The sequence below is a fragment of the Jaculus jaculus genome, chromosome 13 (genome assembly GCF_020740685.1).
Source record: "Jaculus jaculus isolate mJacJac1 chromosome 13, mJacJac1.mat.Y.cur, whole genome shotgun sequence".
NCBI lineage: Eukaryota > Metazoa > Chordata > Mammalia > Rodentia > Dipodidae > Jaculus > Jaculus jaculus.
In genome coordinates this window covers 21,672,115-21,699,593 of record NC_059114.1, presented here as the reverse complement: position 1 = coordinate 21,699,593, position 27,479 = coordinate 21,672,115, and positions in this window count along the sequence as shown.

Here is a 27,479-nt window from a genome sequence, read left to right as displayed (position 1 = left end):
GCTCCCTTGCAGCCAGCCTGGTTACATCCCATGTCTCTAATGATCCTGCTGTATAAAGTCTGGCTCCTCAACTTTGGATTTACTGGGCTCAGCCTGGCTGTGTTGTCCACACAGGGAGGCATCCAGGATTCAGCACTTAGGGGGGTACCAGTTCCCTTCCAGATTCCATCTCTGCTTACAAAGATGTTGGCAGGTGTGTGTGTGTGTGGGGGGGGGTTGTCTTACCACCCCTAGATTCTATTTAGTCACCTCCATCCAAATCCAACCTCAACTTGTCAACCTTAACCTGACAGACAGCATAATCCCCAATCCTACCCCAAGGAACCCCATCCAAATATTGGGGTCACTGGGGTGCGCTTGAAGTGTTCTGAAGACATGTGTTCAGGATGCACCTGGGCAATTGGAGGGACAGCTGGAAGAGACGATTTCCTTGTTGATAGGATTCAGATTCAACTGGTGGTTTATCCTGCACCTGCCAAATACCCAAGAATTGCCCTGGGCCGCTGTGGAGGGAGGTGTGGAGAGTGAGGAGGGCGACATTGACAGAGGAGGCCAGGCAGGAAGAGCCAGAGATCCAGAGTGTTAGCTCTGTGCCTCCTTCCTTCTTTCTTTTGGGTATGTTCGTGTGCATACATATGTGTATATGTATTAGTATGTGTGGCATGTATACATGTGTGAATGCATGTTAATGTGGGTGCATGTGCACAGTGTTGGGAGCCCCTCCTCAGTTGCTCTCCATCTTATTCTTTGAGACCCAGTCTTTTTTAAAAAAATATTTTTATTTATTTATTTATTTGCAAGCAGAGAGAGATAGAAGAGAGGCAGAGAAAGAATGGGCCCCCTCAACATTGGGATTAGAGGTGTGCACCACCACGGCTGGCATTTTACATGGGTACTGCGGATGGAACTCAGGTCTTCAGGTTGGCACAGCAAGTGCTTTACCCACTGAGCTCACAATGATGCCATGAATCACTGTGGCCTCTTATCACAACCACCATCCTCGGGCAAAGCGGCAGTGTGGAGGTGCAAAATGAGTTTATGGTTCCTCTAGTTATTGAAGAAATGGCATCTAGGTGCCAAGTTCTGCTCTGGGCCTGAAGTTCTGCTAGCAGACACGATGGACAAAGATCTCTGGCTCTGTGAAGCACACACTATCACTGAGATTTCTTGTATAAGGATTCGAACACAGAGTTCTCTCTTCCAGAAGCACCATACTCATTTGAATTTGGGAAGCAAGCATTATGAGAGCTGGACCAAACGTGGATGGACATCTTTGCTTGACTTCCCTCCCCATCAGAACCTGGGCTGGACGTGGTCACTGTGGACAGGGGTGAGACAAGAGCTGCCAATGCAAGACTGTAAGATGGTAAGTTCCCCTCCATGTTGATATGAGAACTACAGCTCAATCCACAGGGATTTCCTAAGGAGTCCTACACAAAACCTCTCAGCATTGTCCCCTCAAAGACAAAGGGGAGAAGAAGCACTTATCCACTGGTCCCTGTCCCCATCTGTGGGTTCAGAGCTGCCCCACAGAGCTTAACTTCCTAATTGTGTCCTTGTGACAGGGATGCACTTTCTGAAGCCACCCCATGCATGCCTTAGACAAGTCACGGGGGTTGAGTTTCCATCTGAAATATCTTCCACAAGGTCATGCTTTGTACATCTGATTCCTAACTGGTAGCCTTGTTTTGGACATCTGTGAAACTTTTTGGAGGTAGGACCTGGCTGGAGAAGTCACAGAGGGTGTCCCTTGGAAGATTACATGTGGTCTCTGGTTCTAGTCTCAAGCTCTGTTTTTTATGATCCACCATAATGTGAACAGCTTGTGCCACAAGCTCCTGCTGCTATGGACTGAGCTGCTCAGCCGTGTTTTTCCCACAAAGATGGACTGAAACCCTCAGAAACCAGGAGCCAAAATAAATCTTCCCTTAAGAAGATTCTTCCAGGTGTTGTGGCCAGTGACATGACAGTAACTGATGCACCAGGGTAACCTGTGAGTGACATTTAAGCACACACTTCAAGTTGGCTATAGTTATGACAAGAATGAGAGGACCTGAGTCTGTGTTTCCACATCTCATCTTTGTATCAGTCAGCTAGGCTTACATTTGCCACAGCAACAAACAGTTCCCAACTCTCAGTGGCATAAGCCAGAGACAGCCATGCTGTTTAATGACTAGCACTTTATGTATGTGACATCATTTCATCCTGGAAAATGCCCTGCAAGAAAGATGTTATCATCTACCTACCTAATGAGACAACTCGGACTTATAGAAAATAACTTGCCCATAGCCATTGACTTAACTGCTGATGGGGTCGAGATTTGGACCCTGGTTCGAATTGCTTTACACTCTGCTTTTAACATGGTATTTATCAGAAACTAAGATGGTGGGCTGGAGAGATGGCTTAGCGGTTAAGGCTAAGGCTTAGCTGCAAAGCCAAAGGGCCCAGGTTCAATAAATACCCCAGGACCCAGGTAAGCCAGATGCACACGGTGGCACATGCATCTAGAGTTAGTTTGCAGCAGCTGAAAGCCCTGGTGCACCCATTCTCTCTGTCTCTTTCTCTCTCTTTCATCTTATAAATAAATAAATAATAAAATCTAACAAACAGAAACTAAGATGGCAAATGAAGGGCTTCAGCAGTTCCATGAATATGGATTAAGAATAATTAATTAGCCAGGTGTGGTGGCATATACCTTTAATCCCAGCATTTAGGAGGTAGAGGTGGGAGGATCACCATGAGTTTGAGGCCACCCTGAGACTCCATAGTGAATTTCAGGTAAGCTTGGGCTACAGTGAGACCCTACCTCAAAAAACCAAGCAAAAAAAAAAGAATAATAATTAATTATTTCTCAAACTAGACGGTAAGATGCGCATTAAGTTTTAGCAAACAATTAAAACTAAATGTTACATTTTAACAAATTGGAAGCATTATATGAAGTTGGTTTTAAAAAAAGTATTTATTACAAGCAGAGGGAAACAGATGAGAGAGAGAGAGACAGAGACAGAACTGACATGCCAGAGTCTCCAGCCACTGCAAACAAACTCCAGATGCATAAGCCACTTTGTGCATCTGGCTTTATGTGGGTAGTGGGGAATTGAACCCAGGCTGTTAGACTTTGAAGGCAAACCCCTTAACCATGGAGCCATGTATCCAGCCTTATTTATTTTGAGACAGGGTCATGCTATGTGTCCAGGCTGTCCTTGAACTCACAGTTCCTATGCTGCAGCTTCCCAACTGCTGGGATGACATTTACATGCCACTGCATCTGACTTTGTGAAGTTCTTTTTTTATAAATTTTTGGTTTATTTTTACTTTTATTTATTTGAGAGTAACAGACAGAGAAAGAGGCAGGGGGTGGGAGAGGGAGGGAGGAAGGGAGAGAATGGGCGCGCCAGGGCCTCCAGCCACTGCAAATGAACTCCAGACGCATGTGCCCCCTTGTGCATCTGGCTAACGTGGGTCCTGGGGAATCAAGCCTTGAACCTGGGTCCTTAGGCTTCACAGGCAAGCGCTTAACCGCTAAGCCATCTCTCCAGCTCTTTGTGAATTTCTTGATGGGGTCCTTATCTCTCTCAGCTTCTGCCTCCTTCTATGGAAAAAGAAATTAAGGGTACACCTCTTCCTGAGTCTAGCATGAGTATTCACTTACATAATAAAAATCACAAGAACAGGCACTGAATTTGTGCAATAAATATTCTCCATGGGGAGACGCAGGGCCTGGTGGAGGTCATCCATTTCTGGCTTCCCGATTCTCACCTGAAAGTCTTATTTCCCACACCCTGCAGGAGACAAGCCTTATGCTTGGGCCATGAGGCTGAGAAATACATAACAACAAAACAAGAACAGCCTGGCACTGGGGAGGCTGAGGCAGAAGGAGTTTGAATCCAGCCTAATTGCACAGTGAGTTCCAGGCCAGTCTGCCCCATAGAGTGAGACACTGTTTCAAAAACCAAAACCAAACCAAAACAAACAACAGCAACAAAAAACAAGGGACTGGAGAGATGACTTCGCAGTTAAGGCACTTGCCTGCGAAGCCTAAGTACCCAGGTTTAATTCACCAGATCCTACATAAGCCAGATGCACATGGTGGCGCATGCATCTGGAGAACATTTGCAGTGGCTAAAGGCCCTGGTGTGCCCATTCTCTGCCTCTCTCTCTAATAACTAAATAAAAATAAATAATAATAAAAAACAAACAAACAAGGCCAGGCATAGTGGTGCACACCTTTAATCCCAACACTCTGGAGTTCTGAGGTAAGAGGACTGCTGTGAATTTGAGGCTAGCCTGAGACTAATTCCAGGTCATCCTGGGCTAGAGCAAGACCCTACCTTGAAAACCAAAAACAAATAAGACAAAAATTCCAATCCCCTCACTCCAAACAAAAACAACAGTAAATAATAGCAGTGACAACAGTAATAATAATAATGGAGGCCATGATCTCACACACACACATGCTAAGCTTTAAAGTTTTGTTCTTCAGGCTTGGAAGAAGGCTCAGTGGATAAAGCCATACAACTCCAAGTACCTGGGTTCGGATCCCCAGACCCCACATAAAAGGCAGAGGCTGCTGTGGACTTCATTAGTCCCGGTGTACCTGTGGTGGGAAGAGAGGCAGAGACAGGAGCATTTTCCGGAAGTTCAAACATAGAAGGTGGTAAGTGAGGACTGACCTGAAAGCTGTTCTCTGCCCTCCACACACGTGCCGTGGCCCACGCATGCCTTCACTCACACATGCACATACACACATTAAATAATAATAATCATTTAAAAAAAACATGGTTTTGTTTTCAAAATATGATCCCTACATAGACTTGGGAACTGGTTAGAAATTTTAAGTCTCAGGCTCTTCCCCAGACCCCTACCCTCAGGGAAAGGAAGTTTCTAGATATTTCTCTGGGGTCTTCAGGCCAGGTGGATTCTGGAAGATGAGGACTGCCACTTCCAAGACATCCCCTTGCTGTGTGAAGAAAAGTTGTGGTGACGGCGGGTGCTTGACAGCTAACCAGAGACCTAGGACTATGACCAGAGCAAGGGCTGGCCCCTCACGGAAGCAGGCGGAAGATGGAGAAGGGAGGGTACATGGTCTACTGAGCTAGGAGATGGGAATTCCACAACCCCCCTTTTGTAATTTATTTTTTCTATGAGTGAGAGCGAAAGAGAGAGAGAGAGGATTGGTGTATCAGGGCCTCCAGCCATTGAAATTGAACTCCGGACGCGCGCACCACGTTGTACACATGTGTGATCTTGTGTGTCTGGCTTACGTGGAATCTGGAGAGTCAAACACAGGTCCTTAGGCTTTGCAGACAAGCTTTAACCACTAAGCTACCTCTCCAACTTGAATTCCACTCCCTTTGCCACTATTTGCAACTGGCCTGCATTTTCTTCTTTCAGATTTTTAAAATATTTATTTATGAGCGGGGGAGAGAGAGAATGGGTGCGCCAGGGCCTCCAGTCACTGCAAACGAACTCCCGCGTGCGCCCCCTTGGGCATCTGGCTTATGTGTGACCTGATGAGTTGAACCTGGGTCCTTAGGTTTCACAGGCAAGTGCCTTAACCACTAAGCCATCTCTCTAGACCTAGCCTGCATTTTCAAAACTAGTATCATTAAAAAAAAAAAAAAAGTAATTCTGGGGCCTAGGAACATGGCTCAAGGACAGAGGACTTACTGCACAAGCATGTGGACCTGAGTTCTATCCCCAACATATACACTTAAATAAATAAAAGTAATCCTGCTACTGGGCCTGTCATTCCAGCACCCAGGAGGTTAAGGCAGGAGTGTCTTGAGTTCCAGGCCAGCTTGGGCTGGATAGTGAGATCCCCTCTTAAGAAACCAAAATAAATAAGTAAATGAGCAACACTAACCATTCCATAAGTGACGGCAATTGTGTCATTCAGTTTCCTTTTGGACCTGAGGCAGTAAAGCTCTTTTCCATAACTCCCAGTGTGCCGTGGTGCCGCAAACCAAGACTAAAGCCTTGAATCCCAGCTCTCAGCTGCATCAGAGCAGGACGTTTGGGGCTGGTTGGCTCCAAGCCTCCTCCCAGCCCGTGCAATGGTCTCCAGCACATACTAGGTGCTCAATAAATGTTTGCGGTAGGCAATGGGTATGTGGTTCAACGAAACTGACCAGCGGCAAGCTGCCAATCATAGGGATGTAGTGGGGCTTAGGATGGAAGCCAGACTCAAATCAGCAAGTGGCTGGACCATCACAATAATTTACAGCAGCTGTTGGCAATGGCTGGCCATGAATGAAGAAACAGCAGGCTTGTTTTATTAACGAGAGGGAGAGAGAGGCTCTCATCCCTCCGTGAGGTGCCACAGTAGATGGTTTCTGAGTGTGCTGTCATGACCACATGATTGGAACACTAGCAAACCAAGTCTCAAAATTAGTGTTCTAAACCAGTAGCTCATGGCTTTAACCCCACCACTTAAGTGGCTGAGGTAGGAGGATCACTGTATGTTTGAGACCAGCATGGGCTGTGGAAGGAGTTCCAGGTCAGCCTGCCTGCCTCAAGGAAAAGAAAGCACTTGAAAACCGGGCGTGGTGGCACACGCCTTCAATCCCAGCACTTGGGAGGCAGAGGTGGGAGGATCACCACGAGTTCGAGGCCACCCTGAGAAGACTGAGTGACTTCCAGGTCAGCCTAGACTTAAGAGTGGGACCCTACCTCGAAAAACCAAAAAAGAAAGAAAAGAAAGAAAAAAGAAGAAGAAAGCACTTTATTGCAAATCCTGATGTTCTGGGTTCAATTCTCCCACATAAAGCCAGATGCACAAAGTGGCAGGGGTGTCTGGAGCTTTCTGGCAGTGGCAAGATGCACCCATGCTCTCTCATATAAGTAAGAATATTAAAAACAAAACCAAAAAAATCCCATGCTTTTCCATGGCTTCTAGTCACCAAGCGTTACTTTGTGTCATAAACACTCACTTGAGGGAATGCCCTTAGCATGCCTGTCAGAGCCCAGCCCTCAACCACCTTATTCCCAGTGGAACTGCCGGCCTGAAGCTGGACAAACCTGGCCTCATTACTCTTTAGAGATCAGAGAAGACTGTCCTTTGAGGAAAACCAGGCTGGGCTGGGAGAGGGGCTCTGCAGGACCTCACTGTGAAGGTCCCTGGTCCCAGGAGAGCTAGGCTGCCCTTTGAACATTTTATCTTTGGTGCATGGAGCACAGACCCGTGACAGCCATCCCACCATCCCATCTCTGGGGGCTCAAAGAGGGGGCACCTCTCACATGTCTGTGAACTCCATGGAGCTCCTGCTTATTAAACCCCTTGTACACTGTTATGGATGGAAGGAAGGAAAATGGAGAGCAGGGAGGAAGAAATGAAGGAAAGGAAAAAGGAAGGGAAACAGAAAACAGGAAAGAAGGGAGAAGTTACTTGGGAGAAGCAGCTCTCTGCTCTCCCCGTGTTGGTCTAGGTGGTCTACATCTGCGAACTACATTTCCCAGGATACTTTGCCCTCTAGGTATGTTTGACCAATGAGAGGTCTTGGTAGGAGCTGTGAGAAAAAGAATTCTGGGTATCTCTACCCATGTTTCTCTGAGCCTACCAGACAAATCCACTCCTTGACAGTCTCAGCTTTTACCCAGCGGCCCTCACTCTGGTTCCAGATTCTTCTGGATGGTTCTAGTCCTCCTACTGCCCCAGTCCTGCTTCTGCAGTCCTAGGGCAGAAGCGGTTTGCCCATGCTATCAGTATGCTGGCAACATCAGCATTCCTTATCTGGCTTTGCAGCTCCTCGGAACAATTGTACAACCAGTTCCTGTGTTAAATTCCTTCTGCTTCAAGCTTTCACTGGCTAGCTCCTCGTTGCGGTGGATGGTCCTGTTCGCTGATGTGTAAAAACCTAGATAAGCTGTTTTCGTGGTACTCTGCCTTCTTGTTTTGTGTGTGTGTGTGTGTGTGTGGTGTGAGAGGGCACGTTTGTGTGCTCTCATGCATGTGGTTGTACACGTGTGTGCACACGCACCTGGGGGTCAGAGATTGGCGTCAGTGTCTTCCTCCACTTGATTTACTGAGACAGGCCTCCAGAGGAACCAGAAGCTAACTGCTTTTGGCTGGTCTAGCGAGCCAGCTGGCCTTGTCTCTGCCCCCAAGCATTGGGCTTACAGGAGGGTTGCCATGTCCACTAGGCTTCTTCGTGGGTGCTAGAGATTCAAACTCAGCTCCTCACAACTTGTGTGGCGAGCTTGTGCTTTATATACTGAGCCACCTCACCCACCCCTACTTTACTCTTTTCTGTCACCATGTGTTAAGTTCCTGAGCGACTGGCCTTGTCCCACGTTGCCTAAACCGAGTTTGATAATTTGAATGTATGTCCCCCATAGACTCAGGTGTCTTACTAAAGCGTATGACTTAAGGGTGCATCACTGGGTGCAGATCTGAATTCCAGCCTAAGGGTGTACAGAGCAGTCTGAGCTCTGAGTGGGGGGGGGGTGTCCTGTATGCTGCAGGTTCCTTACTTTCTGCCAGGTGCTAGCTGGTGGTCATTTCTCTCTGCTTGGATCAAGAAAGGGGGTCAGCCTCTTCTGCCATTATGGAACTTTCCCTGGACTTGTAAGTTTTAATAAATTCCTTCCTTCCCTAAACTGTGCCTGGTTTGGTTGGTTATCCCAGCAATGTGGGAACTGGCCACTGAACCTCTTCTGTGTTCTCCTTAGTTAAAATTTACCCCCACCTGCTAATTCTTACTGAGGTGCAAGCCACAGAGAGCTGTTCTCTGTACCTTTTATTTTCTTGTGGTTTTTCAAGGTAGGGTCTCACTCTTGCGCAGGCTGACCTGGAATTTACTATGTAGTCTCAGGGTGGCCTCGAACTCTTGGCAATCCTCTTACTTTTGTCTCTCGTGTGCTGAGATTAAAGGTGTGCACCACCACACATGGCTTCTCTGTACCTTTTAGGGGAATCTCTGCGCCTGAACCAGGAACCAACTGATATACAAGAGGTATGTGGACTGTTGAGAAGGTTTCGCAGTTAAGGCACTTCCCTGCCAAGCCTAAGGACCCAGGTTCAATTCCCCAGTACTCACATAAGCCAGATGCACAAAGTGGCACATGCATCTGGAGTGAGTTTGCAGTGGCTGGAGGACAGGGCACATCTCTTCTCTTTTTCTATCTGCCTCTTTCTCCTTCAAATAAATAAATACAAGGGATATGTCGTATATAAGAAATGCTCATGCAGACAGGACAGAGTGGGGTGGGCAGAAGCATCTCTTAGAACCTTCTACTCAAGCTTTTGGGTAGTTAGTATGTAACTGAGCACAATGTGATGTCCAAGTACATTCTGGAAAGAGAGAGAGCCAAGTACAAACAGCAGTTCAAAGACTTGAGCACACGGAAGAATCTCATGGGGGAGAAGGCTGTTTAAACACAGACCTCACCCCCAACTTTATTTATTTATTATTATTTATTTAAGAAAGAGAGAGAGAGAGAGAGAAAGAGAGAGAGGAGAGAGGAGAGAGGAGAGAGAGAGAATTGGCACTCTAGGACCTCAGCCACTGCAATTGCACTCCAGATGCTTGCGCCACCTAGTGGACTTGTGCAACCTTGTGCTTGCCTCACCATTGTGCATCTGGCTAACATGGGATCTGGAGAGTAGAACATGGGTCCTTAGGCTTTGCAGGCAAGTGCCTTCACTGCTAAGCCATGTCTCCAGCCCTCACCCCCAACTTGAGACCCAATATATCAAAAGCCAGATGAGCAGATGGGTTTCCAGTATGTTTGCTGATGACACTGATGTTCCTAGCCTGGGAATCACACTGGCCTTGCTGGGGATCTGCCTTACCAAGAGCTGTCTTAAATTCTTCTACAATACCCAATTGTCTAATCTCTATGGTAACTAAATGAGGATGGGGGGGGGGTTCCACCGAGCCTACAAGGCTTCTTCAAGTCTTTCAACTTGTCCTGGGTACAATTGGAATTTGGGTCTGTTCTAACATGGGCCACAAGCTAGAGTGTGCCTCCAAGTCCCCAAGAAGATGGGGAGACTCAGGCCACCCCTCTGACTCCAGCTGTGGCATCCTGAGCCTCCCTGAGCCTCCATGTTCTTGTCTGCCAAGGAGGATCCCAACCATTGCACCCTGTGCTGTTGTCAGAGGATATCATGTGAAAAAAAGGTGGACAGATTCCTGGCTTTGAAAGCCCTCAGTCATCTTTGCCTTTATCCACAGCTGTGGTGGGTGCCTTCTAGGCTGGCTGGCGGTCTCTCTCTTTCTTTCTCTCTCTCTCTCTCTCTGTATCTCCTTTGCCCACGGGCTTCCTTCCTCTGCTTCTTCACTCCAGGCACAACCTGACCAGCTGCTCCTGCTGCCTTGCCTTTCCGGCCATGTTGGAGTGAAACCCCTGTAACTGTGAGCCAAGTAAACCCTTCCTTCCTTAAGCCACTTCCTGTCTGGCCCCAGCAACGGGAAAAAATAACTAATACATCTACCAAAACAGCACCAGCAGCTGCGGACCAAGTGTTCAAACACATGGGCCTGTGGGGGACATTTCCCATTCAAACTGTCACCCTCGCTTTAAAGCCTTCCACATGGCTGGTTCTCAAACAAGGCTGGCTTCCCCTCCCCCACCCCACCCTAGAGACATTTAATGTCTGGAGATATTTTTGGTGGTCACAATTGGGGTTGGGGATGTTATTAGTATCTGTGGGTAGGGGCCATGGGTCGGGGGTGCTACTAAACACCATAGAATATAGAGGAGGGTCCCCAAACAAAGAACTCCCTGCCCCAACTGCCAATCCTGCCCATCCCTCTGGGAGATGGTTCTGGGTGCATGCCACAGCAGGCTCCCCCAGGAAATGCAGAGCCCTGAGCCAGGTTGTGAGAGAGTGACCCACCCAGTCTCTCCTCTGGTCTCCTCTTCTCTTGCTTTGTGCCCTTCCTTCCTGGGTGGAATCCCTGGTGGACCTGTTAAACAGCCTTTTCATTTCCCTGACCCAGGGGTCATCCGTTTTCAGAGCATGAAATATGGCTGTGTGGCCCGGACAGAAGCCAGGGAGAGAAGCGCCAGGGAGGAGCCTCCTGTCCAGCAGGCGTGACTAATGGTGATTGTGGGGTGTTTGGTGGGGCACGATTCATTTGGCTTCTAGTTCCTCATGGATTAACTCTTGGTGGGCTCCTGATCCCCTGGCCCCCCAAGTGTCTGGTTTTCATGCATTCTGGGCTCTGTGCACTCATGCAGGCTCTGAGATGGGTGGGTGGTGGGCAGTCAGGAGGGAATTGTGGTAGAGAGGGAGGTGCGAAGAAGGGAGAAAAGGAGAGCAGAAAACAGGGAAAGAAGGAGAAGAAAGAGAGGGTGGAATTAAGTGAAGTAGGGAAGTAAGGAGGAGAGAAGGAAAGAGGGAGGAAGGGAATGAGGAAGAAAGAAGAGGTTGGGAGGGAGAGAAAGGAGGGAAGAGAGTCTCACATCTGCTGTGCCCTTGAGCCTTCACATACTTTACCAACAAGTGCACACTTACCACAGGTTTCCTTCCTGCTTGGCACCAATGCTCAACAGTGTACACTCATGATCTCATCTCATCTTGGACAGCCCTGCAAAGTATAAACTAACCCATTTCCCAGACCTGAAAACTAAGGCTATGCCAGCTCTGTCACCCACAGAATAGTGAGGAAGTAGAGCTCAGAGTGTGAGGGGTGGAAGTTGTTTGCTACCATTCTCTTAGCTACAGATGAGCAGAGAGTCACCAGGAGGAGGCAGGCCCAGACCTGGGGTGGTCGTTCTCACAACTGTTCAACTGTTTATTGTTTGAGATGGCTGGTTCCTATGACAAAATACCTGATAGAGCCCAGTGTGGTGGCGCATGCCTTTAATCCCAGCACTCGGGAGGCAGAGGTAGGAGGATTGCCGTGAGTTCAAGACCACCCAGAGACTACATAGTGAATTCCAGGTCAGCCTGAGCTAGAGTGAGACCCTACCTCAAAAAACCAACCAAACAAACAAACAACAAAAACCTGACAGAAACACCTTAAGGGAGGAAAGATTTATTGTGACTCATGTTGGCCAGAGGGTTAGTCCATTACCATGGGGTAGGCATGGTGGAGCCACTCTCAGGGCAGTGTGAACCTGAGCCGGAGACTGTTCACGAGTTCTAGAGCAGGCTGGACAGAGCGCATCTGGAACCAGAAATGGGCAGGACCTTCAGATGTGTGTTGAGGAACCAAACCTGGACCTTTAGGTTTTGTGAGCAAACACCTTAACTGGTAAGTCATCTTTCCAGCCTCCTTTTTTTTTCTGTTTGGCAAGTTATTTTTTTTCCTTTTTTTTTTTTTGCAAGGAGAGAGTATATGTTTCCAGACAGTTTTAACTGAGGGGATTGATGTCCTGGAGTGAAGAAAAAGGAGATGAAAAGAATGAAATGGAGCCGGGTGTGGCGGCGCACTCCTTTAATCCAAGCACTCGGGAGGCAGAGGCAGGAGGGTCGCCGTGTATTTGAGGCCAGCCTGAGACGACATGGTGAATTCCAGGTCAGCCTGGGCTAGAGTGAGGCCCTACCTTGAGGGGAGAAAATAGAGAGAGACACAGCAGAGCTCATCCCTCTCTGCTTCCTCACTCCAGGCACAACCTGATCGGCTGCCTGCTGCTCCTGCTGCCTTGCCTTTCCCGCCATGTTGGAGTGAAACCCCTGTAACTGTGAGCCAAGTAAACCCTTCCTTCCTTAAGCCACTTCCTGTCTGGTCCCAGCAGCGGGAAAAATAACTAATACATCTACCAAAACAGCACCACCAGCTGCGGACCAAGTGTTCAAACACTTGGGCCTGTGGGGGACATTTCCCATTCAAACCATCACCCTCGCTTTAAAGCCTTCTACATGGCTGGTTCTCAGACAAGGCTGGCTTACCCCTCCCTCCCAGGAGAATTTAGTAGCAATGTCTGGAGATATGTTTGGTGGTCACAATTGGGGTTGGGGATGTTATTAGTATCTGTGGGTAGGGGCCATAGGTCAGGGGTGCTACTAAACATCATAGAATATAGAGGAAGGTTCCCAAACAAAAAACTGCCCTGCCCCAGCTGCCAAAATATTGAGGTCAGGACACCCTCATCTTGAACAGGCAACCCAGCCTGGCTGCTGAGAAACCTGCTATAAATGCAGATTCCTGGGCCCCGTGGAGAGCTTACTATTGTTTGCACCACTCCAGGGTCTTGCACATGGTAGGCAAGAAATTCTGCCATCTCTGCCCCTCTTTGTAAGACATAGGCTCCCGATGTTGCCCAGGCTAGACTTGAGTTCATTATATAGCCCAGGCTGACCTTAAATTTACTGTCCTCCTACCTCAGAGTAGCTGGGACTACAAGTCTGGGCCCACAGACTTAGCTTCCCATGCAGAACTCGTGATGCAGACTGGCTGGGTTGAGCTCTGCAATCTGCATTTCCAATTAGCGATTCAGGAGAATTCACTAACCAGTGCTCAGAAACTGTTGCTTTGAGTCTAGGTTCTGCCCAGAGTGGAACCCCCAAATAAGTGACCACTTAAGATTTAAACAGAACAACCTACCTTTGAGACCCCCTCCTCCCCAATTCTACCCTCTGCAGCGACCTGGCAGGCTCTCGCTCCCTAGCTTTGGAGTGCACAGGGTTGGCCTCAGTGGTCCAGGGGAGCTACAGTTTCTCTGCCCCGTCTGCTTTTCACTTTTAAAACCAGGAGGAATTGGAAGAAAATGTGATCCATGTGTTTTGGCATCATTTACACTTAAATCATGAAAGTGCCGTCGTGGGTTTTAAGAGCTATGTGATGTCCAAAACACCTTACAAGGATCTTTAAAATAAGAGTTTAAAAGTCTCTTTTTACTTCCAGTTGGATTTGGCTCAGGCGAAGTGAATTCAAACAATATGAATCTAGGAGGCTGCCAGAAACCCCACCATGAAGCTGAGGGAAACCCGACTCTCCTCTGCTCCCACCTAAAGCATCCCCTGAGATGTGTCCATTTCGGGCAAGAAAATCAATCTTTTCCCAGTGCAGGTGGAGTGGCCACTCTGCCTGGCTGTGAGGCACCTTCCTTCTCATTACTCTTCTCAGTGCTCTTTGGGTGCCATGGGTTGCAAGTGCCAATCCTTTGGACTCACATTCAATGGAGAGCGAGTCCCTCCTTCTGGTGGGTTTGTTTGGTTTCCATGGAGGAGCGAGACTCTGTGGCCGACATCACATCCAGCTTCAGTCCGCACACCCCGGGGACACCAGGAGAGAGGCTGAAGTCCGGAAGGACCGTATCACTGCACACAGTGCACGTGGCCTGACCTGTTGGGAAAAGCGAGTGGGTGGGATATCTAACCAGCACACCAATTCTGCTTTGGGGGAATCAAGCCCAAGGAAAAAAATCCTAAGTGCAGAGCAATAGGGCTTTCCACCCTGCCAGATCCAGTACCCCCTGGAATAGAGAAGGGCGAACGCCTTAATGGAGTGATGGCAGCTCTGAAGCCTGCTCCATGGTGGCATCACTCTTGACATCACTCTTGGTGCCATGGGCAGTAAGGATGCCTAAGGAGAGGGATACGGATGAGAAAGACTCACACGGGCAGATGAGTTACACACCTGCCCAGGTGCCCAGGCGTTGGAATTGGCAGGGTGGATGGATAAGGGAAGGGCCTTCCACCTGGCTGGGTAGACAAGCAAACATGAATAGAAGCAAAGAAGGAAATGGAAAACTGCAAGCTGGCCCAGAGCTGCTAGACTCACAGTGCCAGACAGGAAGCCTTGACGGCTGAACTGAGAGCCCTGGGCTGTAGTCTGAAGGTGGTGAGGGGATCCACGGACTGTGCCTGGTAGCCGAGTTCAGGTGCACTCCTTCAACGTGATTCGCTGTGGTGTCGATGGGAAAGGGTTGTTTGTTACCGTTCTGTGGGCTGCAGATGAACAGAGGGTGGTCGCCAGATGTGTCAGCTACCTTCTCATTGCTGTGAGCACTGGTCCAGAAGCCCACATAGGGAAGAAAAACCACCACGTTTGGGAGGAAGAGGGGCAGGATGATTGGGGCAGGATGGACCAAGATGGAGATGCCCGGCCAGCAGGTGGCTTCGCGACATCATGGTCGTGTGTGGGCCTGAGGTACCCACGTGAAAGCCAGCAACATTCTGGAGCTGTTTGAAACTGTGAGGAAATGAGATCAGGGAATGGAGAGGTGATCAGAGAATGGAGTGAGAAGGATAGGATGAGGGATAACACAATTGGGAAGGTTTTGAAGTCCATTATAAGGTGTCTGTGGGTGCAAAAGAGGGGGAGTTGGCTGGACATGTGGGTCTAGCATACATTAAACCCTACGTTCCATACCCAGCATCACATAAAACCAGGTGTGGATGGGGCTGAGCAGAAACCTCTCTGTAGCTCAGCCAACTGAAAGCTGGAAAAGGTTGCACTGTATGCAGCCTAATGGGAGACTGAAGTCATTAGCAGTGGAAACACTGGGTACTGGAAGCCTCAGTTTTGGCCAGACAGGCCAAATGTCTGAACGAGTGCAATAGTGGCAATGTCTGCTCTGGAGGAAACCAACTGCTCTCTAGTTGGACTGAAGGCCCACTCTATGGGAGGGAATACATGCCTGGTACTGAAAACCTAACCAAAAGCCTATGATGGGAGGTCATGAGCCTTAGGGGTATAAAGCCTGCTCTTGTCTGGATAAATGCATATATTACTCTCACAAAATTGCCCTGAAATACTACACTTAATGTTCATACTCATATATTAATGCTACTCTCATTTCTGGTTAGAGAAGCTTCTCTTTTCAGATGGTGATGACCACTGGGATGACCCAAAAGGCAACACAGTGCTGAGAAGAAGGGATGGAGGAGTGTCCAGCACTGAAACATCTCACACCCTCCAAGGCTCAGGGTCCATTGCGGAAGAGGTGGCGGAAAGAATGTAAGAGCCAAAGGAAGGGCACCACTCCTTACATACAAGTGGACAGAATTTGGCCTCAATATCCAAGACCTAACAGTGCCTAGCAAACAAGACCCTCATAATAGGAGAAAAAGATGACATTAAATTAAAAGAGAGACTAATGGAGAGAGGGAGGGGATATGATAGAGAGCAGAGTTATGAAGGGGGATGTGGGGGATGGGAGGGAAATACTAATGGTTTGTGTCTGTAAGTATAGAAATTGTCAATGAAAAATATATGTTTTTACGAAAAAACAGGTGTGGAGGCACATGCCTGTAATTTCAGTACTCAAGAGTTAGAGTCATGAGGATTGGGAGTTCAAAGCCGCATAGCAGAGTTTGAGGCCAGAATGGGTTACATGAGACCCTGCTTCAAAGAAGCAGCTGTGGTGACTGGGGACATAATTCCGTGGGTTCAGTGCTTGCTGTGCAAGCATGAAGACCAGCATTTGGATCCCCAGAACCCATAGACAATGCCAGGTGTGGTTGATGTGGGTGTAACCCCAGTACCACAGAGGCAGAAACAGAACGATCCCTGGGGCTTGCTGGATAGCTAGTCTAGCTGAATTAGTGAGTTATAGCTTTAGCAAGAGATCCTGTCTCAAAGAATGAGATGGGGCTGGAGAGATGGCTCCATGGTTAAGGCACTTGCGTACAGAGCCTAATGATCTGAGTTCGATTCTCCAGTACCCACATAAAGCCAGATGCACAAAGTGGCACATGCATCTGGAGTCCATTTGCAGTGGCTAGAGGCCCTGGTGCACCCATTCTCTGGCTCTCTGTGCTTGCAAATAAATAAATAAAATTATAAAAGTAATTTAGATTTATCAATTAAAAAAGAACGAGATGGGCAGCAAGCAAGGAAGACACCAAATGTCAAGCTCAGGCCTCCACTTACACACATGCAAATGCACACAATGCATGCAAAGCACACGTACACAAATAATAAACACCTAAGCACACTTGCTTACTTTTTTCTCTTGTAGAATAGTGTTTCACATGCAGTTAGCACTCAAAACATGCTAGCTGGGCTGGAGATATGGTTCAGCAGTTAAAGGCACTTGCTTGCAAATCCTGATTGCCCAGGTTCAACTCCCCAGTACCCACATAAAGACAGATGCACAAAGCAGTGCATGCATCTGGAGTTTGTTTGCAGTGGCAGGAGGCCCTGGCACACCCATGCTCACTCACTTTCTGCCTGCCTCTTTCTCTATGTCCAAATAAATAAATAAATATTAAAACTTTTTTTGTTTTTTTTTCAAGGTAGGGTCTCACTCTAGCCCAGGCTGACCTGGAATTCACTATGGAGTCTCAGGGTGGTGTTGAGCTCACGGCGATCCTCCTACCTCTGCCTCCTGAGTGCTGGGATTAAAGGCGTGCACCACCACGCCCATCTTAAATTTATTTTTATTCATGAGAGAGAGAAAGAGAATGGATACGCCAGGACCTCCAGCTACTGCAAACAAACTCCAGAAGCATGCACCACCTTGTGCATTTGGCTTATGTGGGACTTAGAGAATCAAACTTGGGTCCTTAGGCTTTGCAGGCAAGTGCCTTAACCACTAAGCCATCTCTCTAGCCCATAAATATTAAAAAAAAAAACAACATGGTAGCTACTGGGTGTGAATACACACTCCTGAAATCTCAGCATTGAGGAGGCATGAACAGGAGCACTGTGAGTTCAAAGCCAACTTGGGCTGTATAAACGAGGCCCTGCCCCAAAACGGTAGTAGTTACTGTTGCCATGATGGTTGGTGAATCCATCCCCAGTGCCCAGTGGGGTTGGGTGTGCAATGAGGACTTCCAAACTTGGATAAGGCAAGTCCCACAGCCCCTTCTTGCCACCCACCCTACAATGCTGAAAGCATTCTGCTTTTCCACAAGAAGCGAGAAGTCCAGATTGTAGGTGAGGCTGTTAAATGTCAGCCCTAAGAACAACTGAACACTAGGCAGGTTAAAGAAAACATGATCAGGCACTGGAGGGATGGCTTAGTGGTTAAGCGCTTGCCTGTGAAGCCTAAGGACCTCAGTTCGAGGCTCAATTCCCCAGGACCCACGTTAGCCAGATGCACAAGGGGCTCATGAGTCTGGAGTTTGTTTGCAGTGTCTGGGGACTGTGGCCTGCCAATTCTCTATATATCTGCCTCTTTCTCTCTCTGTCTGTCTATTCTCGAATAAATAAAACAAACAAGAAAAAAAGAAGAAGACATGATCAGGGCAGGCTTTGCCCAGGCTTCTATTTATTTTTCTGATTTTTTTTCTTTTTTTAATTTTATTTTTTTATTGACAACTTCCATAATTGTAAACAATATCCCATGGCAATTCCCTTCCTGTCCCCCCACTTTCCCCTTTGAAACTCCACTCTCCATCATATCTCCTCCTCCTCTCAAACAGTTTCTCTTTAATTTTGATGTCATGATCTTTAATTTTATCCCTTTATTTGAGAGAGAAGGAGGGAGGGAGAGAGAGAGAGAGAGAGGGAGAGAATGGGCACACCAGGGCCTCCAGCCACTGCAAATGAACTCTAGACACATGCTCCACCATGTACATCTGGCTTACATAGGTACTAGGGAATCGAACCTGGGTCCTTGGGCTTAACAGGCAAGCGCCTTAATTGCTAAGCCCCAGGCTTCTATTTGAGTCTAGTTTGTGCTTAAAAACCTCAGTGTATATTTCCATTAGGATTCATTCCCCTCTCTGCTGTAAGTCGTAACCTCGGTGTGCCACAGTTTTCTTAGGCATGACGTGGGGGCGTCCAAGCAGAACTTGATCCGTGGGTTTGTTGCACGGGTTAAATGAGATAACGCACCCTCAGTCCGTGCCTGGTGTCACACGCGTGGCGGGACTTGGTAAGAGATGGCTGCTGTCACAGCTGTTGATTTTCTCTGTGTTCAAGTCCAGCCTTCCATTCCGGCAGAGGATTTCACAGCAAATGAGGTCACAGGCGGAGGGTCTGTTCATTTCCCAGAGTGTTGCCTCGAGATCTTGGCTGGCGGCTCCTTCCCATTAAAGGGGTGTGGGGTGATGGCTGGCTTTGTATGTACCTGGTGATGACTTCAACCTGGCTGCTGGGATTCGGGAGGGGTGAAGGAGGCTATTGGTGAACAGAGTTAGTCCCACAAGGTGGAGACAGCTCAGCAGGTGCCAGCCCTCCACGTTAGCACCTCAATGCCTTCCCTAATTCATGCTGCACTGGGGATCATGTTCAGCACTTCCTGGCTCTCTTGGAGCTCACATGCAGTGTCTGAGCTGAGCCATGTGGGGACAGGGACCCTGCACACAGGCGTGTGCTGACTCCTTGGGGCAGGAGTGTCGTGAAGTCTGTGCTTCCTTCCAGGACCAGGCTAAGGCTGCTGGTTCAAGACCACAGTGCATGCAGTGGTACCCTAGCTCCACAGCCTCTGGGCTGGCCTCAGCTAGCTCCAGGTACCAGCAGGGCCTTGGGAAGAAGGGTTCTTTAAACCAACAGCTTTCCAAGGTAAAAGCTGCTAGCTTCCAGAATGGGAATGGGATAACTTCACCCAATCCTAGAACCACCCCACTGAGAATAAGAGGAAATGACAGAGAAATTCTGGAGGTGGCATTTCGCAAAAAGAAGTGGGGCTGAAGTTTCAGATCCTGCCTCCAGGTTCTAGAACCCATTTGCTGTTTTTTTTTTTTTTTTTGTTGTTGTTTTGTTTTTTGTTTTGGTTTGCTGCTTTTTGAGTCAGAGAATCACTCTGTAGGCTAGTCTTGAACTCCTAGAAATCCTCCTGTTTCAGCATTCTGAGTACTGTGATCATAAGAAAGTGCCACCATGCCAAGCTACCATTGTTTTTATTTTATTTACTTATTTGCAAATGGGGACAGTTAAAGAGGAAACAGAGACAGAATGGGCACACCAGAGACTCCAGCCACTGCAAATAAACTCCAGATGTATGTGCTACTTTGTGCATCCACGTTTAGCTGGGTGCTTGGGAATTGAACCTGGATTGTTAGGCTTTGCAGGCAAGTGTCTTAACCACTGAGCCATCTCTCCAGCTCTGCCATTGTTCTTTAATGCCACACACACACAACTCTTCCTTCCTTCTGGGCCCCCTTCTCTTTGTCCTTCTTTATTCAGTAATGAAGGTGTGCATACAGACTGAAGCTTAAACATTCATAGCCTGGATCAGTCAGGCCACAAACCCCCTAAAATTAGATGTGAAGTTTTTATATGTAAGAGTGTGTGCTTGCTTTCTAGAGAGTGGGGTTTGTAGCTTTATGGTTTCAGATTCTAAAAGAAACTCAAACAGGAAAGTAGAAATCTCTGCTATGTGTCTCTTTCTCTCTACAGTCTCTGTCTCTCTGTCTCTCTCTCTGCCGGCTTCACCAGGTGTGACATGGAGACAGGAACACAGGCCTTGGGGACAGTGCTGTCTCTCTAGAATGTGTCCTCAGTGAGGAATGGGATCTGCCAGGGTCAGGATAAGAGACGTGATGATGACATGTCCTCATGGTGCCCTTGGTCCCACAGCGTGCCTTTTCACGTGCAGAGGCAGCTCTGTCCCTCTCGCTGCCCGCACTCCCACGGTGGGCTTGGGCAAGGCCAGGCTGCTCTCTGTGGAAGGGACACATGCGTGGGGCTGTCGGGGCTACAAAGGGCCCCGGAACCCATTCAGATTCACTCTTCAGCATGGAGTTAGGGAAACTGAGGCCGGTGGATGCAGAAGGCATATTCGCTACCCGAACACCAGCTCTGAGGGCATGCTGAAGTCTGCCCCACCCCCATTTGTCTCAGTTATGTTTCTGTAACTCAGCAAAGGAGGCGACTCTATGTCATCCTTGATCCCCGCCGGAACCAGGAGATTTTAATGTCACAAGCTGCTTTTAACATTGTCCTTTAAAACTCCAAAGGCCCCTGAGCTGCTTCTCCTGTGTCGCCCTGTGGACAGTCAGTGGACTTTATCTGCCAGCACTTTAAAAAGAAAGGAAAAAAAAAAAAAAAAGAAAGAAAGAAAACGAAGAAGATATTGCTGCCCAAGAAGAACCCGGGGCCCCCGGAATCTTAACAAGCAGGCTCTGTTTCTTATCATCAAAAAGCCTTTATGAAGCCTTGCCAGGCTCATGTGGCGGAGCAGACACTTCGCAGCTCAGTCAGCGAGCGTGTGCCGCGAACCTACTGTGCAAAGCAGCAGTGTGGGGGGTAGGAGGGCCCACCGTGTGACCCCAACCTCATGCCAGCACACCAAGGGTCTGTCTGCCCGTGTCAGGGGAGGTCAGTGGTGTCGTCAAAGATAAAGAAGAAGGGGACAGCAATTCCATGTGTCACAATTCAACTTCCAACCCCATAGTCCAATGTCTGTGTTGTGCCTTCCATTGGGTCTCTGGGGTGAGAGATGTTCTCAGGACCCAGGAAGAGTAGCAGCTTTTGGCTGTGTGCTGGGGGCTCTTCTGGGCCCTTTTCTCTTTAGTCACTGTCTCGGGGAGAAGCAGGAACAAGCAGGGCCTCCTGGCTTCGCTCCCACGATGCTTCCTTACTGTGTGGCTCTGGTAGCATTCTGTCTACTCCAGCTCTGTCAGGTAGAATGCAGCTTTTTTTTAATATTATATTTATTTATTTGCAAGAAGAGAGAGAGAAAAGGACAGGGAGGGAGGGAAAGAGAATGAGAATGGGTGCACCAGGGCCTTTTGCCACTGCAAACAAAGTTCAGATACATGGCGCCACTTTGTGCACCTGGCTTTATACGGGTACTGGGGAATTGAACCCGGGCCATCAGGCTTTGCAAGCAAATGCCTTGAACTGTGGAGCCATCTCCCCAGGCCAAGCACAAAGTTTTGAACACCTTACTAGGTAAAAATCATACAGTGGGTTTGGGCTATTTCACTCACTCAGACATTTCAACAAATTACTTTTTGAACATCCATTGTATACTGGGATTCTCAGATATTCCCAGTATACCCAGATGCCTGACAAATGTGTCCCCTGCCCTGAGACCCCGTGTTTGATTTCCAACCCAAGGGCTTGGTTCAGCCACCCAACATCAGCTGATGTAGTGCTAGAGGCCTACCCACGTGAGTACATGAAAAATAACTCTTTTTTTTGCTTATGTGTGTGTATATTGTGTGTAGTGTGGTGGTGGTGGTGTGTGTGTGTGGGGGGGTGTATGTGCATGTGTATGCAGATTCTTGCATGTATGCAGACCAGGGGAGAACATTAGAGATCTTTCTCTTCTTCACTCCCATCCACTTATTTTCTTGAGATGACCCCAAACCCAGAGTCGTCATTTCCCCAAGCCCCAGGAGCTCTCTGGCCTCTCTGCTCCCCTCAGGATTGGGGTTACAGGTGGCCATGCCTATCTGTTTATATGGGTGCTGGAGCAGCGAACTCAGGGGCGAATCAAGTGCTCCTGCTTACTCTGCAAGCACTTTGACCCAGCAAGCTCTTTCTCTCCCCAGGTGCCAAAATAATTTTTAGCGTAAGCATTTGCAGCTCTGAGGACGGGCCAGGCCCTCGCGCATAATAGGCAAGCTCTCCACAGCTCAGCGCTACCCTCAGCTCCCCTCACCTCCCTTTTGACTAACTCAGTCATCAATCCAATTCCGCAAGTTCATCTGTAAAGTAGTTTCATCTTTGCCACATCCTGTTAGCCAGAAGCAAACCGGAAGTTACACTCATACTGCGGGGGGCGGGGAGGGGTCAAGCAGTGCATAAATGAGCATCAGGGCTTGGGAGCTATGGGGGCACCTTTGGGTCTGTCTGCCTCAGTGCCAATAAATATTTGATAAATCAGCGATTGAATGAGTGAGCGAATGAATGAATGAAGGACAACAGCTTTGAGGTCTCCAATTCTGCCCCTCAATATCAAGGAGCCTAAAGCCTGGGCCACTAGGTGCCTCCGGGCAGATAACAAAGAAAGCTACGGGAAGACACAGAAAACCTGTAGATCACTGGGCCTCCGCGGGGCTGGGCGCACTGTTGAAGTGCCGACAGCATTTTTATGCTTGGAGAATCGCGGTAATAGGGAACACATTTTCAATAGATAGATAGATAAATGTGGCATCCGGGTGTCTGGCAGTAGCCGTTTCCTCCCCCCTGCACGGTAGGTACCGATGATGGCCCCAAGCCCTGTCTCCTAGGATCTGTAAGTTATGCTCATCCTGGCTTTCTGCAACCCACCCTGAGCTCAGAGGGGCTGTTGAGCGCCGTGCTTGTGAGAGAAGCCAGAAGATACGTGTGCACTTTGGGGCTGGCCCGCTGTGAGGCGGGTGGGGTCCAGGGAACTGTTCCACACAGCCCTGGCAGATCACGCTGAGCGCTTCGTGCATGCGGAGGCCACTAACCCTCCTGTGAACTGTGACCGGTATATGCTCCTACCGTCACCGTGATCTCCATGAAGAAACAGAGGCACAGACAGGCCAATAACTAGGCCAGGCGTGGTGGCACACACCTTTAATCGCAGCACTCAGGAGGAAGAGGTAGGAGGATCGCTGTGCACTCAAGGGCAGCCTGGGTCTACAGAGTGAGTTCCTGGTCAGCCTGGGCTAGATGGAGACCCTGCCTTGAAACACACACACACACACACACACACACACAAAACAAAACGGTCAGTGACTTGCACAGAGCTATATGTTCCGAAGCGGGGCAGCCAAAATCTGATATAGACACTGCTCCCAAACCTGTCACGATGTGGTCATTCGTCATGGTGGCTTAGCTGCTGTTCTGACTGTCCTGCTTCAGTTAAGACACCGACTCACAAAAGTGAACTGTGGGGCTGGAGAGATGGCTTAGCGGTTTAAGGCGTTTGCCTGCAAAGCCAAAGGACCCAGGTTTGATTCCCCAGGACCCACGTTAGCCAGATGAACCAGAGGGTGCACGCGTCTGGAGTTTGTTTGCAGTGCCTGGAAGCCCTAGTGTGCCCATTCTCTCTCTCTCTCTTTCTCTCCCTATTTCTCTGTCAAATAAATAAGTAAATGATGCAAAAAGTATTTTTTAAAAAAAGTGAACGGTGGACAAGTCAGGCATTCACATCCCAGGAGCACAGCCTTCTGGTAGTCTGTCCCCAGGGAAAGAGCAGTTTAGGGGGTGGGGACAGTGTGTGCTCAGGTCCCCGGCAGGAATGATCTTCAGGTTTTAGAAGAAGGGCCAGCTCTGGGAGTGGGGCTGAGTAAGAGAGGGGTCAGAAGAGGCCTAGCCTGTCACCTTTCCTCTGTGCTTTCCCCAGCTCTGTCCTCACTGTGATTCTCTGGATTGCTACAGCAAGGTTTCTATCTTCTTCACCCCATCCATTCCTACAACCACAGTTACTGGTTCCATCCCTTCACTGTCTGGCTTTAGAATCTGCAGAGCCCCCAAAGTCAAGTCTGAATGCTATAGAGAAATGTACAAGGTCGTTTTGATCTGGCCCCTGACCTGTGGCCTGGCCTCTACTGGCCCCTGACACACCCTTCCCTCTGCCACCCTGCTGTCCCCGGAGTGCCCTCTGACACCCTTGCTCATCACAGACCATGTGATACCTGCGCTGACTGTCTGCAATGCCTCCCCATTTCCTGGGCTGTCCCTGGGCTGCCATAATTCTTCTAGAAGCTCAGCTCAATGTCAGCTCTTCTAGGAAAACTTCCAAGACCACCTACCTGGGTCAGAGCCCATTTCACTGTCTGGTGTGTGTGCCACGCCTTTGTTGGTGACTGTATCAAGGATATTAAAGTCCCCAGTGCTGGGCAAGTGCCACAATAGTGACAGGGGAAAAAAAATGAATGATGGACTTCGAGAGACAGTGAGGAGGACAAGACTGCATTTACCAAGCAAGGTAACAGCACGTTGCCTTGGAGATGAGACGCGCATCCGCAAAACCCTGGGATTTTCAAGGATGGTATAAACAGTGTGGGGGAGCAGATACCCAGGGCAGTGCTGGCTCAGAGATAGCTGGACGGCTGAGGGATTATTGCTGGGGGGATAGGGCTGGATGGGATCGAGGAGAGGATTTGCTCAAAGCAAGGAAATATTTAGACTAAGAACAAGGCAAACAGCACCCACAGAGACAAGGGTAGGACCACACAGAGTCCCCCCGCCAAGGGCAGTTGTTGGAGACCCACAGAGAAACCCCAGCCAGGCAGCAAGGAGCAAGAGGAGGGTCAAGGATGGAGATGCTGTAGTCAGACCTGGGTTCTGATCCTACCTCCACCATTTAGAAACCATTTGACCTTGAATGAGTCGCTTCACCCTTTGGGGTCTCAGTTCCCTCCTCTTAAAAAAAAGCATCCTTGCCGGGCGTGGTGGCGCACGCCTTTAATCCCAGCACTCGGGAGGCAGAGGTAGGAGGATCGCCATGAGTTCAAGGCCACCCTGAGATGACAGAGTTAATTCCAGGTCAGCCTGGACCAGAGTGAGACCCTACCTCAAAAAACCAAAAAAAAAAAAAAAAAAAAAAAAGCATCCTTGGCACCAGGGAGATGGCTCCGTGGGTAAGAACACTTGTTGTGCAAGCAAAGCAAGAGATGCTGAGTTCAGTCCCGGCATCCACATGAAAAGCTAGGTGTGTCTGCGCACGCCTGTTCCACCAGTCCTGAGGGGTTCAGAGACAGGAGGACCTCTGGGGCTCCAGAGTCTGACCAAAATAGAGCAGTTGCTGCTCCAGGGAGAGATTGTGTCTCAGGACAACCGATGATTCACTCTGCCCTCTGCACCCGTGCACACAGGGAACACACATCTGCACATACGCATGCACACAAGCATCAGAAGTAAAACCTCCAGGCGCCTTGCTGTCTTTGGTTCCTTTGAGACTCTGGAGAGGCACCTGGAGATGTTTTCAAAGGGTCATATTGACAATATATCTTTCTACACACACACACACACACACACACACACACACACACACACACGCACACGTTTGCAAGCAGAGAGATAGAAGAGAGTCAGGCAGAATGGTTGCAACAGGGCCTCCAGCCACTGTAAACAAACTCCAGGCACATGTGCCACCTTGTGCATCTGGCTTTCCATGGGCACTGGGGAATCTAACTCAGGTCATTAGGCTTTGTAGCCAAGCACCTCAACTGCTGAGCCATCTCTTCAGCTCAACAATCTGTTGTTCTTAAAGAGGACTCCCAAGTTGAGTAAGCCTCGGATTCCACAAAACCTAGATCCTCCCTGGCCCCCTGAGCCCACCTGTCCATCTCTTGGGCTTTTCCAGAAGATTGCATGGAAGCATGTGTACGAAGCCCTTGGCAGATGGTGCTTGGCATACTGTAGATGCTCAATAAATGTTCACCACCACCATCATCGCTTCCTTTCTGTGTCTTTCTGCATGGTGGAAGCCAATGAGGGTGCCAACAGACTTGAGAAAATTAAAAAGATGGATGGGCAGGATTTTCAGCAATGCCCTGATAAGCAGGAGGAGGGAGAGGCAAGCCCAGGGCCTGGGCAGGCATAAGGGCATTCCACCCTGCCCCTCAGCAGCAGGATGCCCCTCTCCTTCCCTCCCATACCTCCAGCCAGGGTTCAGCAACATCATTCCTTTTTATGAGTTTACTTTTCCCCCCCTCTGAAGAGGAGTGTTCCCATCCTTACAGATAAGACAAATAGGTCTGCCCTAAATATTTCTATTACTCAAAAGTTCATAAATCTATTGGTTTAAAGCTGTCAGCACAGGGGAGAATTCTGAGACGGAGCCACGCTTATCACCCGGCGAGGAATTTGCCCGAAGTGGGGGCAGGATGCCGAGCAGAGGGTGCTGGCAGTGCCCAGAGAAGGGCTGTTTCCTCATCCCACGTCCCGCTCCGTGGCCCGCATTCTAAAACGCTGGCTCACCACCACGTCTTCCCCAGTGATGTGGAGATGAACCGCCAGGGCTGAGGAGCTCATACCTACTCAGAAAACAGAGACAAAGATGAAGTAGCTGGAGGAGACGGGGATCTGGCCCAGGACAAGCTTCCTGTCTCCAGGTCCATATCCCTTAGTCTGGCATACGAAGATGTCAGTGACCTTGGCTATCCAAGCTCCACAGCAGGGGCAGCCTCAGACAAGAAGTGAAGGTCTTAGGTAAGGATGAGCCGATAGACCCTTAGCAGCTCCTGCCTAATGAAATCTGCCAATTTCTCTGGTGTAAACATCCCCGCCACCCCAATATGCAGCACTGGGGGAGAGTCTAAATAGCACCTCACTATTGGGGCTCCTGTTGTACAGGTGTCTCATAAAGAGACATTTTGGGGAGCTCTGAGATTTTTTTCCCTCCGTGTCTCTAACATAGCATGCTTCGTTGTAAGCTTACTTACATTTAATTTTGTGTTTGAGATAGGGTCTCCCTGTGAAACTCAGGCTGGCCTCAAACTCAAGATCCTCCTGCTTGCCTTAGTGACTATGAAATGTGCCCCCCCCCAAGGTCTATGTGCTAAAGGCCTGGTCCCCAGCAAGTGGCATTATGGGGGGTTGGTAGAACTGTTAGGAGCCAGGATTCAGGTCTGGAAGAAAGTCAGGGCATTGGGGCATGGGCTTGGGAGGTATTTGGCCACTCCCTTTCTCTCTCTCTCTCCTAAGCAGTTTCCTCCCCAGCATGATTTGGCCATGATGCTCTGTCCCAACTCAGGCCTGAAAGCAGCCCTCGAACTCAGGGCCTGAACCGCTAAGAGCGTGAGCCAAGGCAAAGCTTCC